Source organism: Symsagittifera roscoffensis, chromosome 3, assembly GCF_963678635.1.
Source record: "Symsagittifera roscoffensis chromosome 3, txSymRosc1.1, whole genome shotgun sequence".
NCBI classification, from domain to species: Eukaryota; Metazoa; Xenacoelomorpha; order Acoela; family Convolutidae; genus Symsagittifera; species Symsagittifera roscoffensis.
Window position 1 is genome coordinate 5,218,749 of NC_087064.1, and position 15,471 is coordinate 5,234,219.

At 37.9% G+C, this 15,471-nt stretch overlaps 1 protein-coding gene and 1 long non-coding RNA gene across 6 annotated transcripts in view; both read left to right on the forward strand.

Annotated features, from left to right (window-relative positions):
* The window catches only part of LOC134842989 (cilia- and flagella-associated protein 70-like), a 135,483-nt gene that overhangs the window by 39,053 nt on the left and 80,959 nt on the right, over positions 1-15,471 (forward strand). The gene's annotated exons all lie outside the window — the stretch shown is intronic.
* LOC134841482 (uncharacterized) lies at positions 1,090-3,691 on the forward strand. Its single transcript, XR_010162469.1, has 3 exons — positions 1,090-1,169; positions 1,745-1,842; positions 3,623-3,691. It is a non-coding gene; the product is annotated as an uncharacterized LOC134841482 (long non-coding RNA).

A 15,471-nucleotide genomic window follows, 5' to 3' on the forward strand; every position in this document is an offset into this window, starting at 1 on the left:
GTTAACTTTGAGCTCAAACATTGATATTTTCTAGCTAGTAAAAAAACGTCGATAGTTTTTTTTGTTGAGATGTTGAAATACTTCTGCAGAAAAAAAAACAAGCCGGTCACAAATATTTTTTTCTCGAAATGTGGGTGTTCATTTATCTTGCTCAGTGTATAACATTCGGATGCAAGTATCCATAGAGATGTAGTTCAAAATTTGCAACATTTCAAAATTAAGCTAGAGCTTCAATACCTTTTTGTTGTTTGCTCACATCCTGCTGAAACTGGTAGCTTTAAGCACACATGTTCATCAAATGTTTGATGTGATAGAATTTTTTTTCAACTTTTATATCATTTATTATGTCGAAAATAGCCCCTTGGCGCCTGGAAAATTTACCTGTTTTGCTATTGAGTCTTGAAGCTAAATAAAAGTGTTTTTCAATTCTTTTATTCTATTTACTGTTGTTGAATGTTTCATGCGCTTAAACTTTTGTGGCAGAAAAAAATTAGTTCACGTTTGCTTTTATCTTACTTTTTTGTTTTTGTTGATTTCGATGTTCACATGTGTAAAATTAACACAGCATTTTAAATTAGTATGAAGAATGTCGAAGTTTTGCAGAAATAGTCATGTTGTTTTACTGAGTGTTTGAGCCGCTAAAAATAAATTAGCATCTTTCTGTTTTGCCCAAGGTCACACGTTAATGATCAAATAAATTAACGCTTATTATATCTTGTGTTCAAAGCTCAACAAAAATGGGCTAAAATTTTCTGTTTCGCTGTCAAAAAAAAATTAGTGCAAAAAGAAAAATAAGCTGAGCAATTGCTCGTTTTCAAAAACTTTTATGTTTATTTGCTCAAATTTTTGAAATTTTTTCCAATGAACTTCGAGAAGCATCTCGGTTTTGTTTTTAGACAGCATATAATTGTCGCGCTTAAATATCAGTGAAAATGAAATGAAATTGGTATATTCCAAAAAAACTTAGAGCTTCTATTTTTTCGTTTCTGCTTTCATCGTGCCGCGAGTAAATTTCAGCTTCAAGCACATAAGTTTAACAATTAATTGATTTGATAAAAAATATCATTAAAACTACTAAAAATTTGCAATTTTGCTTTGAAGCCTGCTTCGCATAATTTAGATTTAATTTTCAAAAAAATTTGAAATTATTGGCAGGAGAATTGTTTCAGGTTTGCCATTTTTTTGTCATTGTTTTTATAATACTTTCAAGTTACTTTTTGCAATTTTTTTGGTTTTCATAATATCATTTAAAAGTTACAAATTGGAATTTATGCTTGGGGAGTAGTTTTGTTTTTCAGTGTACCTGTGTCACTAAAGAACGATACAGCATCATTCTATGTCTTTTTTTTTATCAGGACACAAGTTAAGTATCAAATAAGCTAAAGGCTAGTCATATCTTATTTGTAAGTTGAGTATAAGCAGGCTACATTTTTCCGTTTCCTTTTCAAAGTCAACTAAGCTCATGAAGAAAGGTTTGATAAGCAACGCACCGAGACTCGGAAAAAGGTTGTCCACCAGCAGTATCTGGAAGACTTTGAGCTCAGGGCATCAAGAGTTCCTCGATGACTTAAAAAAATTGTAAATTTAGCTATCTAAAAAGATAGAAAATGTTTGAAGAGAAAAAACCAGAAATCGAAACACATTTTTATCAAAGCGTTTTTGTCTGAGCTTTATACCATCTGAAAGTTGTTTTTGTCCAGTCAAAAAAAACTTTCACGTGTGATGTTGTTTTATGAATTTATAGGGGTTTGAAATTGCTGCTTGGGCCATTGCTGCTTGCGCGTTATATTGCACTCTGAAGGCACGCTTACACTGAGGATTGAATCTTTCCTACATAACGAGGTAAAACTTTGAGCTGGATAGTTGCAGAATTTGGTGTGTGTAGGTCTCTGGAAACCAAAGACAAAACTTTCAAATTGTTAAAATTTTGTTCGAACAATCGAAGAAAACGAAAAAACAAAAAATAACAGGGAGAGCCTCCTTCTTGTGGAGTCCACTTACAACTCACAAAATACACCATTTGGCCTCGTAACAAATGTGAGAAAAAAAGATGAACATGCAAAGTCTCCTTCACAACGGGTTTCACCACCCAACACTTGATTGGGAGAGTTTTACCCGCCAACAATAAGTTTTAGACTAGGTATCCTTAAAAAAGCTTCTGGCAACGAAAGACACCCACAGGGAGTTAAATTAAACTTTTGAGGTTTTCTCGTTTAGGTTGATTCTTTAACAAAATCAAGTCAATATCATGCAAGAATGAATATAAAAATAAAACTGGCTTTATACAGTGCTGGATTAAACTATCCGAACAAAACGAAACAAAAATGAAATAACGCATTTTTTTCTCAAATTGTTTGTTTTTAGATTAAAATAAAGAAGATAAGACTTGCTTAAAATTTCAGCAAAATTATTTGGTGCAAAGTATTTTGCGAAATTCGGGTCCACAGTTTAACCCCAACAAATAGGACAATTGTCGGCTTTTTTAGTCAATTAAAAAGTACGCCAAAACTTGAAAGTTTGCTTACGCCAAAAATTTGTTTTTAATCAAAGATTTTGAGTTTTAATCATTTTTTTGGCTATCAAATAAAAATTCTTTTAATTATACAAAACTGAGATGATTATACCCTTCTCAAATTTTGTTGGGCTATTCAAGAGGCTGGTTTTGACATATTTTTGTCAGCAATTGCAGCAAAATTTTTGGCGTAGTTTTTGATTGACTAAACAAAAGTCGAAAATAGTAGTTTTTGGGGTTAAATTTTGAACCCCGATTTTCGCAAAACAATCATCACTTTGTCTGAAGTCAACCCAATTCGAGAAAACGCGCGCGTTTTAAATTTCAAGTTTTATTATTTTTAACAGTATAATTTAAATCAGCACTGTACTCTTCTGCAAAACTCTAAACAGGATTTGTTCTTCGGTCAAAAAGGCCCTGAAAAACAAAATTATTTTTCTGACACCTAGTGGCTGAAAGTCGGAACACACTCAAATTGGGATGAGCACGGTCGAAAATGCATGTTAGAAGCATATTATTAGCATAATTGATTGATCACGGGCAGTACACACCTCGATCGAGTCAAACAATATGCTTTTGGTCAAATATTCACTTAATATGGTTGCTAATTTTTCCAGTTTGAAAATTTTTTTTGGCAATGGTTGCCATTAATTTACTCATAAGGCATATACAGGCCTCAAAAAGCAATAAAATTTTCAAAAAATTCGGCCCTTTCTCATTTGAGTCACAAATTTTTCATTGGCCGAGAATTTTGAAATAAGTGCTAGGTACAAAAGACGACTAGAAATTATGACGTCAAGACATTTAGACGACAAATGAACGTTGAAACATGTATATTGAACTGTTCGAATTTAAGCGAAATCTATTACTCAGAAATACAAGGTGAAGATGTGCGTGTTTTGTCGTCTTAAAGTCCCATCAAAACGGTGGTCGTCTTAATGTCGTGTCGTCTAATATGCCGGACACCGACAAAATATACCCAAATACCCAAACTTGGCGAGGCAGAGAAAACATACCCGTTTTTAACCAAAGCGGACGATACCTACTAAATTTCGAGCGCCCGGCCCCTGGGAGGAATGTTTCCAATTTCTACCATGTATTATATTTCAGTTATTGACTACGAAATGTTCGCAGAAGAATCTCCAAAGAAGCATTCCGAGCAGAAAAATCGGCCTCAAGGAATCAAAATAAATAAAACTTTTCGAAACAACTGAGTGAAATGACATTTCATTTTCATCTTCCAAAACTGACCAAAGTATTTAACCTTTGGTCAGTTTTGGGTGTGCTGGGTTTCTCTTTTGGTTTCGCTAGAGAACCAAAAACTCAAAATCTTCAAAATTACTCCGACAAGTCATAACAATTAAGCTGGCGATATTTTGAGATTATTTAGAAATAACCTACTTTGGCATATTTCTAATTTTGGTCTAAATTGTCGAAAACCAATCAATTTTAAACATATGCATGAAAAAATGAAGTGAAAATTTCAAGCTTGGTTAAAAAAAATGTCGGGTGAAATTTTGATTCCTGATGATGACAAGTTTCTACAGATAGAATGGCAGCGTTAAATAGTATCTATGGTATTGAAGTGGATGGCGAAAAAAATGATTCAGAGAGTGAGTATAACTTTCTTAAAATTCTTATAGTAGAAATTTTCGAAGCAAAGTTTGAATTTTTTGAGCCGATAACGTTCAAACTCTTGATTTAAAGTGAACAAATTGTTTGTTTTATAAGAGTTTTTAACAACTTGGAGCAATTCTATCTTTGTGGCACTTTTTGCTTAAGCTATTTCTTATTATAAAATAGACTTGTGGTTTGAAAAAAATTGATGTAAAACAAACTCGAGCACAAATAACTTTTCATCTACAGTTATAAAGAGTAAGATACAGTAACGAGGTAATTACCGTGAAAATTGGAAAACTGGATAGCTCTTAAGATTTTTATTCCAAATTAAAGTGTGCGGAGAAGTTGACGACATCCAAAAAAAGTCAATTACACTGGAAAAAAAACAGTTAATTGCGTTTCTTTCTTTAATCTATTTTTTTGTGATGATAAAATCAAGTTCACCATAACTTAACGTACCTCAGTTAAAATTGAAGTTTAGCTTGAATTACTTTTTTTCAGATGCATTTAAATTAAGTTTAAGATACAGTTTACACCAACTTTGCTCCACGGTAAATTAGTCAAGGCGATGACCTAAATTTTTTTCAGCAAAATCTTGAAAATGTAAAAACGATAGTCGTCCAATTGTAAATTCCAGATGAGATAGTTAACTTAATATTACAAAGTTAGCATAGAGAATGGTTGTGAACAGTATCCAAGGGTGACAGACTGTTCCAAGGACAAACACCTGCTAATCAATTAGTCTAGCATCAAGAGTGGACAGTTGATTGACAGCTTGCAAAGTGAACTAAATAACTCTATACAACACTTCCCCTTCGATAATGAAACTTTAGTTGATTGGAAATATGACTGCACCTGTTGATTATGAATCACTGAATAGAAATTACTAACTTCTTGTTTGGACACAATTTAGACTTTTAAGATAACAATTTTGATCAACTGAAAAAAATCACTGAGCAGTGATGACGTTTGAGTTTTCAAGTCACTAATGACCCACCCTCTCCCTGGGTTAGAAAGTTTTAATGTAGCAAAGTTTTACTCGTTTCTTTTTGATCACTTCTTCACTTATTCCCCTCTTTTTCGTTTTGCTTGATGAAATCAATCATCACACCCCCCATCTTAGTGACCGCAGTTCTCTTCCGTCCGCTTCTCCGAGACGTCGTAGATGAGGTTTCATCCTGACTATCACCCTAGCTGCTGCATAATACCAGCCTGGCTTTCTTTGAGGTTGGTCCCTTCTTTTTACTAGTTGTTGTATGTGACTGGTCCCCTGGATTGGACGTTCCTTGATCCCCTGGATGTATATCCAAATCACTGCCCCGTGCCGGAATGGTGTCCTAGTCGCTTCCAATGTCCACATCTGTCACTGTTGTTGCTGTTTGTGCTATTTGGGCGTTTGGTGTGTCCGTTGATGGTTGTTTAGCCCATTTTACCAAAATAATTGGCAAGTCTTCACTGTCCTCCGACTCCGAAGTGTTCTCAAATCGGCGCCCGGTTCTCTTCCGTTGTCTGTCCGAAATAGCTCGTTGTGATGCTCGCTCTTTAACCTCACGCGGAGTTGGCGGTGGAAGCACTGTATGAGATGCTCGCCCTTTAACTTCACGCGACGCTGGCGATGGTACCGGCAATACCGATTGAGATGTCGCCTTAGATTTCTTTGATTTGGGCTTTGTAGCCACTCCCGATTTTCTAAGCACAACCCCATTATTTAAGGTTAATGTATGCATAATTTCGGATTTTACTTTAGAGTGAAGTTGTTTATACCTTTTAGGTTCCTGTTTCCAGTTCGCTGGAACAACAATCCAGATGGTCCTGGTTGTCCGCTGGATTTTTCGGGTTTTAGGATTGACGGTTCGTCGTGTTGGTTGGCGGCTTGGTCCTCGGTTAATCGGCGTGCATGGCTCCTGTTATTGATGTCGTACGCCAAGTCCGATTGTACACTCCAGTTTGTATCGGCTGGATGGGGCATATTCTGCGCATTGGGATCGGCGGCATCTAAACAAGCATTTTTCGTTGTTATAACCCGTGACCAATCCAGATTTTGAAGAGATGGTTTTTTTGTAAGGTTCCGTAAAACTGTGTTCACTTCTCTACCATGATGCGCTTCGAATGGCGAGATTTTTAGTGTTGCATTTTTCTGAAAATCTGAGGGCACCAAGGGCCCTTCCAACCATTTTCTCCAAGGTTTCGGGATTTTTCTCTTGAGCGAAAGTCAGTATAGAATTTTTAAGACTGCCAATGATACGCTCGACGCACCCAGTTGCCCGATGATCATTTACTGGCGAATTAATGATTTCAATGCCCTCCCCATTACAGAAAGCTTTAATCTCGTTTGACATAAAACTCGTTCCTTGATCAACGTGAATTTTCCGTGGCACCCCATGATTTGTTATATAGCTTTTTAAGAACTTCAGTATCTTATCGGACCGATCATTCCCACATACCATTGCCGATGGCCAACGAGAAAACCGGTCGACCGCCACTAATACGTATTTCCGGGATTCATTTAAGTACTTGATGGGACCCCAAAAATCGAGTTGGACTGATTCATTTGGTTCTTTCGGTTCGGGTACAGTCCCAAGTTGATTTTTCATTAGAATCGTTTTTAACTCTTACCTAAACATTCGGGACACTCTTCGGCCATGGAAGCTATTGAGCGATAAATATAAGGGTACCAGACGTCTTTTGCTGCATGAAACATGTTTGTTCTTCCGTGGTGATAGGCATGAATTCTATAGTTAATTGCAGTTTGAAGATTAATGGGAATTACTAGTTTTTCATCCATCCACACAACGTTCTCCTTCACCGAAAAGTCATAACGAATTGAGCATAATAGCGGTTCATTGCACTGATTTTTTCATGAATGTCAGGATCTTGGGTAAAAATCAGATCGCGGATTGCGCTCAGTTAGGGGTCAGAAACATAATTGGATTCTATGAACTTTAAATTAAACAAGTCAGGTTAGGAAGTAATTTTGTTAACAATTTTGCAGTTTCGAGGGATAATTGACATACATATTAAATTCGGATCCACCGGTGGTACTGTTTCACCTTTGAATGCCGAGAAAACGAGAGAGTTGTGTTAGTTCGGATCGACTTTGTTTCTTTAGTAACGGCTTCCAGTGATACATTTGGTGGTATTTCTTCAATCTCATCGCTACTGCTATTTAAACTAGGGTGCTGTTTCAAAATTTTTTGCCATTTGCGCATACTCCTATCCATTCTGATTTCAGTTTTTGCATTTTGAAATTAAAACTTTGATGATTTTGAACAACTTTCTTCCGATTTAATAATAGCACTAGCTAATCCAGTGCGTATTTCGCGTAGCCGTCGGCTCAAGCCACGTGCTTGAATCTGATTGGCCGAATTCCGGTTTAATGTTTTTCCGCCCTCTACCGATTCATCTCGTGACGAAACTTCCAATTTATTTATAGATTGCTTACTCCCCGCTGTGCAAATTGGTCCCTTGGATTTATTATTGGATGATTCGTATTCCATGGATGTATTAAAACTGAGAGCGGTGCGAATTAGGTTGATCTTTGCCACAGTAAAAATGTTATCATACGTACTAATTGGCGTTGCTTCTCTACTTTGATGACGTGATAAGTAGTCCGCCAATCCATTTTTGGCCCTGGTTTATGTTCAATTCGAAAATCAAAGGGGATCAGCCGATCTAACCAGCGCGTTAAGCGGCTAAACATAGTTTTGTTTTTCTTATTGTTACCATTCAAAAGGGATATTAGCGCTTTGTGGTAGGTAACGATCAAAAATTTTTGGCCCAATATGTAATTTCAAAAATATTCAGCCCCCACACAACTGCCAATATTTCCAATTCGTTCGTTGAATATTTCTTTTCCGCTTCGTTAAGATATCGCGAGGCAAACGAAATTGGGCGCCACCCTTCCGGTCCTAACTGTTCCAACACCGCAGCGAGTCCGTTATGGCTTGCATCGCACACTATACGAATGTCCTTGTGGATATCAAAATGTCGTAGTTCAACAATATTCGACACTTGTTTCTTTAGATTTTCGAACCTGTTCTGACATTCGGGGGTCCAAATGTATTCACTGCTTTTACTTAGCAAGGGTGGTAACGGCGCGGATGATTCAGCTAATGCCGGTAGATACTTGTGCAGGCTATGTATTGACCCCATGATCGATTTTAGCTGCGACAGAGTTCGCGGCGGCGTTAGCGCCTCTATTGGTTCTATTTTTCCAACCAATGGAGTTATTCCAGTCGATGTTATTTTATGGCCTAGCCATTCGCATTCCCGTTGGGCGAACTTGCATTTCGTTAATTTTAGAGACATATTTTCCCAATCCAGTTTCTTTGAAACTTTTTCCACTGTTGCTATATGGTCAATCGCGGTTCCCTTGGTTACGAACAAAATATCGTCGATGAACGCGTGCGCCTGCGGATATTCTGCAAGTATGCAATCCATTGCGCGTTGAAATTCCGCGGGCGTTGTAGTTAGGCCGTAGAATCCGGTCTTGAACCGGAACGTACCCGTCGAGTGGCCTCCAATGAGAGAAAAATTACATTGCAAACTTGTTTCAGTGTTTAACGGCAATTGGCCATATGCGTATGTTAGATCCATTGTGGTAAAGTTTATGTCTCCTGGTTTTTTTTTCGCTAATCGTCTGTCCAACTGTGTCCATTAGTTCTTCAATATTCGGCATTTGGTATTTATTCTTATGCACTTGTTTATTTAATTCCCTCGACTCGAGCGCTAGTTTTACGGACCCATCCTTCTGTACTGTTATTACTATTGGGGACACAAAACATTTGTCCGAGTATTTTGTCATTTTTTCGATATGACCTTGTTTCATTAGTTTATTAATTTCAGTATCCACTTTTTCTTGTAATGAAATCGGAACTCGACGCCCTTTCTGTTGGACTGGAGTGAGATTTTCAAAAAAATCGGCTTGCACTTTGTAGTTTCTTATTTTCCCTACCCTATTAAAAAGGTTTGAAAACTGCTTACTGAAGTAGGTTTGCCAGGAGTCCAAATCCCCTCCGGTTCCAGTGCGTCCTAATTTTCCTCTCCAATTGACATTATCTGGTCCCCCGGTGATTGTTGCACCAATTGCAGTCCTAATTGGGGCATCAAATCTCGTCCAATTATTGATGGTCGGTTCCCTCCGATTACTTTTATCCTTGCGTGTATCTTCCAGCCATTGGATTGTATAGTTACCGCCATTGTTCCAATCATCTGTAGTGGATTATTCCATAATCCCAAAATGCATTGTCCTCCTCCGTAAGGTCATCCAACTTTACTCCGGAAGTTCCCAAAGTTTTCCGCAATTCCCCAATGGTGAAAATTGAAATTGGAGACCCGCTATCGATCCACACACGAATAAATTTCCCTTTCACTTTATTTGGCAATTGTGCCCCAGCGACTTTCAATTCCGTGACTCGTTTATGTTTTGTCGCCATTACCATATAATTCCCGTCTGAGCTGCTCGAGTCCCACGAATGCACCACTGGATTCTTATTAACCCATCCAATGGAACTGGCATGTTGTGACGCTTCTTCATCCGCCGAATTTTCCAGGTGATCATCGTCAACATTCTCACGTATCATTCCCACAACTCCCCGTCCTCGCTGATTTCCATGCTTCCCCCTGCAGGTACGTTCGAAATGTCCAATTTTATGACAAAAATTGCATTTAACTCCTTTTGCGGGACATCTGTCCAAATGTTTTTTGGTGAAATTTTGTTGATCGCAGTTATAACATCGATTGTTTTGAGAGGAGTTTCCACCTCGATTCGATCCTCGCCCTTGGTATGAGCCCCGGCCCCTCGTGCGATTGTTCCGATAGCCTCCACGGATTATATCGACTGGTTCAGATTTAATCTGGATTCCACCGCCTCCTGATGACGATCCTTGGGCTCCCACCGATCCCGTGGCAACATAGGATGAAGAATATTTGTTACCCTTCTTGTACGAGAGAGCTATCCGGTAAACCTCCTACGGTGTTTTCGTCGACCTGCATAGTTCCTTTTGTGCTTCACGGTTATTCATATTGACGATGAATACATCCCGTAGTATCCGGTCCTCCAGTGTTCCAAAGTTGCACCGCTCTGCCAATCCACTCAGTACGAAATGGAATTGCTCCAGACTTTCGTTAATAAACTGTTTTCGAGATAGGAGCTGGTATGTCTCATATGTCTCATTTTTTTTCTTCTTAAATTCCGTTTCCAGTGCGTCTATCATCCGTGGGTAGCGAATCGTCGAGAGATCCAGATGCGGTCGTCTTTTGTGGAGTTCGTCTTGCCCCTTTTGCCCCAGACACAAATACAAATTTGAAATTAGTACTTGTACTGACTCCAGTCGATTCTTACTATCTACTTCCTCGGGCAAAGCAGTAACTTGGGCGGCTGTCAGAGTCGCTACGTAATAGTAGTTCTTCGGGTTTATTGAGTGCTTAGCTACCATTCCCCATTGGAATCGGTTAATCCAGAATTCCCACATCATAGGCGGTTCCGTAAATTTCGCCGGCAAGAATCCCGTAATGCCCAGTGGATTCTTCCCCCCACCTGAGACTGCTGGCTGCGCCATGTTGAAAATGTAAAAATGCTAGTCGTCCAATTGTAAATTCCAGATGAGATAGCTAACTTAATCTTACAAAGTTAGCATAGAGAATGGTTGTGAACAGTATCCAAGGGTGACAGACTGTTCCAAGGACAAACACCTGCTTATCAATTAGTTTAGCATCAAGAGTGGACAGTTGATTGACAGCTTGCAAAGTGAACTAAATAACTTTATACAACAGATATGATATGGTATGTGGTATACAGACTCTAGAAAATAGAAAATTGAAATAAATCAGATTTAGGCGAGGCCGCGAATATAATTATCATTGCTGTTTGTTCGCCATGAAGTTGTTTTTATAAACAATTTTTAATCAATTTCAATTCATTATTTTAATTTAGTTTTAAATGGAAAAGTTTTAAATTTTTTCACTTTTTTCAAAGTTTTTTTTCTCGCCCCGCTGGCATATACTACCATCTAATGTGTACATAGATTCCAGAAAGGTCTTCATGAAATTATTATTGTTCCGACTTTCGATACGAAATTAAAGGAATATTTGTGCTCGGGGTGGGTTTTTTTTCTTCAGACAAGTTTCGACTTTTTAACTAGCCATTTTTGACGGATTTTTTTATATCATTCAGAGGTTATTGTTGTCTTGAGCTTAAATTTGAAAAGATATTTTACCTGTGACCATTTTTCGTAAAGTTATAGGGTTTTAAAGATAGACATTTTGGCCAATTTGGGACAATTAACGCATGATATATTTCGCGCTATTAACGCGTAAGCGGATATTTAATCCGTCTTAGAAATCGTTCGAAATTTTCAATGGCGTGGGGGGGATGGTTTTCACAAAAAATCTCAAATTGAAAAAAAAATACCTTTTTTATTGCATTTAATTTTTTCATGTTATTACTGCTCCAGAGACCTTATAAGGCAGTCGGAACATTCAGGGCTTTGTCCTGATACGAGCAGTCTTGTTGTTATTCATCTTCGATCATGTGTTGATAGCACAAAAAATATCAGGAAGTTTCAAAACCGAATATATTTTAAGCACAAGCGAAAAATTGAAAAACATTCGAAATGACAACTCTTGATGCCACAAACAGATAATGAAATAATCAAAAATGGCCTGTTGAAAAATCGAACTTCAATCAAAATTTATTAAGATCTGAGGTTGAGAAACGACCACTTCGACCATGTTAGGCACTAATTTTTTTTTAACAACGTTGCTGAAGGGTAAAGTCTTATGCTCGGCGAAATGAATTGCAATTGTAATTTTTCAAACTAATCTGAGGCAGGCTAATTAACCACAAAAATTCCCTATAATTCGCATTATTTAACGCTTTCAATAAAAAAACTGAATTGAAGCAGACTTAATTGAAACCACTTTATTTCTCATTTTTTACGGTTCACTTTTTGGTATTGGCTGCTGCGGCTAAAAACAAATCTTAGGCAAAAATATTGGAGACCAGTATTTTCTTAACACACCAGCAGTTTTGCTCTGATATGTGAGCAAAAGAGAAAAAACGACACCGAGCAAAAAATTTCAGTTTCTTCGAAAGTCGGGTTAATAAACTTTCACAGCATATAATTTAGTGATTGATCATTAATAAACCTGGAATTTTTTTTTTGAAGGTTAGTGATTGAAGTTTTATTTTTAATATTTTCTGCCTTCAATTTTTAAAGAATAAATTTTAGTTTCAAGAATAATATGTTGATCCAGGGGCGGATCTGGGGTTTTTTTTTCGAGGGGGAGGCGGATTTTCAAAAATTTTTCGAAAATTTTGTCGATCCTTATTTTTTTTAGGTCGACCAAATTGATCTTTCGAGCTCTCCCTAAGCACGGTTTAGTCCCTGTTTTGGCCAAAATTTCTGCGCCGCAGGCAAGATGTTGAAAAAAAACTGTCCAAAAAAGGCGTTTTTGAGCATTTTTGGGAAATTTTGACCAAAAAAAATCGCTTTTTTTCGGCGCGCGCTCCCCCTCAAAATTAGTATATATTGGCGCCAAAGGCGCTTTTAGAAATTTTTTATGGTAGGTCGGCCAAAAATGGATTTCTTAATAAGTACCAAAGGGGGACCCTTTGGGTCGGCAGGGGGTCGAATGTCTGAGAAGGAGAGAAGGAGGGGCGTCCGCTCCCCCCCCCCTGTGTTGATCCATTATTTAAGATTTTTTCTGAGTATTTGCCCTTACAAAAATTTCCAAATAGTCCTTATCACCCCCTTAAAATTGTTTTCAAGTCTGCATCATAATTTGCACCATGTATTTACTTGTTTGATTTTTTCGAATTTACATCGTTACTTTTCTTCCAAAATCAAGCCTCTTTCAGGAAATTTTCTTTGTGGGTTTTTCATACTACAACAACTAATCGCTTGCTTTGCTTTTTCAAAATTTTCCTAAAGAGCAAAAAATTTAAATCCAGTGTTTCTCGACAATAAAGTTTTTGAAACTTTCAAATTGTCATTAAATGTCAAAATATGGTTCTAACTTAAAATATCTCTCGCAAAATGTAAAATAAAAAAAAAAACGAAAGTCGCCCGAATACCAAAATCCTCCAAATTATATGTGGTGGAACAAAAAAGACAAACTCTCCCAAAACTCCCAATGGGTGTAAAGATACTAATAGATATTTTAAAATCAAGCTGAACTCTGACACGACACAGATCCCCTGAATTTCAAGCGGACGGATCTGACGCAACTGACCATTTGCTGCGGTGGAGAGGCTAGCAAGAATTGGTAACTACTCAAAATGATTAGTTTGACAGGTTTTTGAGCAGTTTTCCACAAATCTTTGAGCGGTTTTTGAGCTGTTTTTCTAGATAAACCGCTCAAACCGCTCAATTTGGAGCAGAATTTTGAGCGCAATATCTAAAAAAAACCGTTCAAACCGCGCAAACTTTGCTTCAATTTTAGTGAAAAATGTCGAATCTGGTAGTTCTACGATTTTACTACTTCATTTCAACTCTCGTCCCTCTGTTGGCCTCAGTACACCAAAAGTACTCACTTACGCGAGATGACATCATTGTGTAAAAAAAGAGCACTCATAGAGTACAGCGTCTGTTTGAAACAATATTTTTTCAGCCGGATAGTTTCGTGCAACTTCTAAGTCTTAAGCTGGTCGTTATCTTGCTCTTTTTCATTTACTACTGTTATTGAAAAAAATTAAGAAAACGATCAGTTTAAGACTAAGTCTGAACATAAGTCTGCAAAACCTTGACATGACACTGAATCATGGCACAATGACCTACACCAGATTCCTTCGGTACGCGCGGTCTGAATCTGGGTTTCTTTGTTTCACACGGTCTGAATCCGGATTTTTCGGTCGAATCGTCTGAAACCGGAGTTTCCGGTCCACATCTTCTGAAACCGGATTCATTCGGTCCACAAGGTCTAAATCTGGATCCCTTTGATCTACACGGTCTGTATAGAAAACGAACATACAATCGTTTCTAGTTTACACGGTGTATTTGTGCTCTTTAATGGTTTTTAACGTTGATTTGATTATAAATTAGTTGGTTGCACGTGTTTGGTAATTCTGTTTTGCATTTTTTGTTTTTCAATTTTGTTTTTGCTGCAAGGGCGACGTCGTTGTTGTGAAAACAAGTAGCCTTAAAGTGATCGTATTGGCTGCAGATGTCGTTCAACCATTCGGGCTCCCCTGCATTCAGGTTGGTGTGCTTTTTGATTAGAACACTATTTAGTTCAAATGCTTAATAGTTTTTTCCAATTTAATGAACTGTAATATCCACTGTCTTAGCGTCAATCCTTTGCGAGTTGAAGAAACCTCCTATGAGAAGTTTTTCCTGATGATTAGAGTAATGTTTTCGGAGTCCGAGATGGGTTGGTCGTGAATTGTTGCTTCGAAGAGACGGAAAAACATGCTCCATTCCATGGGATTTCCGTCGAAAAACTCGATTCTTACATTTGGAGGTCTATTCGGCTGTCCGTTACTTGATGTCTGAGAATCTGCTGCTAGAATTAACTGCTGTTCTATAACTGTGTTGTATCTGAGGCTTGAGTTGGTGGTGTCGTGTTTTGGTTGTTGAAGCGCCAGTCGGCTTATCGTTGTTGTGATTTCGAAACCTGTATGGTGGACTTGTTGCTGAGTATCTCGGCTATTTGAAGAGTTTTTGTCATCTATTGTTTGCTGTGCTGATGATCCGGGCTGATGGCTGCTGCTGGATTTTGTTGACGTCTGGCTTGAATCCTGATCTAGTATTGGCTTGTTTTGCGCCGAATCAGCTGTGTGGGGTGCTCGAACTGTGGCGGCATCAGTGTTCTGCTGTTGTTGAGTTGTCTATGCGTACTTTCTTGTAGCATCTGTCTAAATTCCTCAATGATGTCGTCGTGTTCATGTTGTCTATCACCAAAGCGGTTGATGTGACCCTCCGCTGTGGCGTGTTCAGTCGGGTGGTCTACAAGGTTGGTAGTTGCTGGGAATTTACTTCATCTTAGTTTCTGAATAAGGCAGCTATGTTGTAGTTTTTTTTATGTCATTGATGACTTTCCGTACTCGTCTGAAAAAGCGCTTCAGCTGGGCGTTGAGAAGATTTCTTTGGGGGAGTGTGGCTTTGTGAGGCATGGCAAACTAGTCGTAGCTGATCATTGTTGTCGTTGCAATTGTCGTAGATGTCGTATCCAGTCGTAGTTTAAACCTACTTTGTTAGTACTTGTCCTGGGTAGCTAGACCTAAACTTAAGAGGAACGAAGCGAAAAGAACAATGGTGCGGTAAATAGATTTTTAAATAAAAATAACGAAACAAAATAAGCAATTGAAATTTAAAAATGCTTGATAATGGTTCGTTCCG